The sequence below is a fragment of the Bos taurus genome, chromosome 15 (assembly GCF_002263795.3).
Source record: "Bos taurus isolate L1 Dominette 01449 registration number 42190680 breed Hereford chromosome 15, ARS-UCD2.0, whole genome shotgun sequence".
NCBI classification, from domain to species: Eukaryota; Metazoa; Chordata; class Mammalia; order Artiodactyla; family Bovidae; genus Bos; species Bos taurus.
Window position 1 is genome coordinate 6,423,175 of NC_037342.1, and position 1,471 is coordinate 6,424,645.

Here is a 1,471-nt window from a genome sequence, read left to right on the forward strand (position 1 = left end):
CAAGAACCAATTGTTAATAATGTATCAGCACAATACTGCACCCCACTTTTGAGATGACAATCCAACAAAACTGGAAACGAATAAAATTGTCTACTCTGCCTCTGGTCCTTTGAAGTAGCTGCACACTCCCCCGTATGTGTGAAAAGGTGAGTTCCTGACACTTCAGCATTGATCATGACAAGATCCTTAGACTCATGCTGTCCAATGAAAGTATAATCTGAGCCGTATATATAATTGAAAATTTCCTAGTAGCCATATTTTTTACAGTGAAAGGCATACTTAAACATTTTCAAGGAACTAAATTGAATATGGAAAGTTCTTTTCTTTCAGTATTTGCATGTACATTGACAAAACTTGTTCCTCTTTTCCAAGAAGAACTATTTGACTTTTAAGCAAAGCTCATCAAGTAGCCATCACTTTGCAGTCCAGTCTCAGAGGGTACAGGGCCAGTGCCAAGCAAGGAATAGCATTCTCTTCAGTCTCAGATGCTAAAATATGGACAGATCCTTCATCTTTGATTGGATATACAGTGATTTTAGCAGAGTGCTACAGTTTTTAGGCTTATAAAAGAAAACTGGCAAATTGGTATTTTTTGGATTGGACAACATGAGAAAAACAACATTACTGCTTATGCTAAAAGATGACAGACATGGACACATGTCCCTAATGTTACATCTCCCTTCAAAAGAACTAACCACTGCTGGTATAACCTTTGCAACTTTTAAGGTGGGTGACTGTTCAAGCTCAAAGAGTATGGAAAAACTATCTTCCTGCTATCAACGGTGTTACACTTCTGGTGGATTGTGCAGATCATGAAAGGCTGTTAGAATCAAAAGAAGAACTCGATTTGCTAATGACAGTCGAAACCACTTCTAATGCATTTATACTGATTCTTGGGAATAAGATCAACAGACCTGAAGCCATCGATGAAGAGAGGTTATGAGAGATGTTTGGTTTATATGGTCAGACAACAGGAAAGAGCTGCATGCTGACCTGTAAGTTTTCAAGCACAGTGTGCTCAAAAGACATGGTTACTAAGAAAGTGTCGGCTGTGAGCACAGGTTCTTAACACCAGCCTGAATGGTTCCAGGGGCCACTATTCGGTCCTACTTGGAGATCTGATCATGCAACATATATAACTTGAATTCAGTAGAATTTTCTTGGTTATAAGAAGCTTATTTAGATTATTACTATTACATCAACTTAATTTGCATGTGAATTGAAAACTGATTATCACAATGTTAGCTTCATCATTCCATAAAAATAATTAGTTTTTACAGCTTATAATCTGATATTACCCTAGCAATATTCACAGTATAAAAAGCAACTTTCCAGCAGTACATTTGAAACACTTATTAACAACATGAAACTACAAATATAGCCATATTGAAAAGTGCATCATGTTAAATTTTTGTCTACTTTTTTTTGAAACTAGCTTTTAAATTTAAGATTATATGTCTGCCTAGCTTTA

The 1,471-nt window shown here is 36.1% G+C and overlaps 1 pseudogene; it reads left to right on the plus strand.

Annotated features, from left to right (window-relative positions):
• The first annotated feature begins 451 nt into the window (after positions 1-451).
• Positions 452-1,098, plus strand: LOC107133144 (GTP-binding protein SAR1b-like; annotated as a pseudogene).
• Positions 1,099-1,471: the final 373 nt, after the last annotated feature.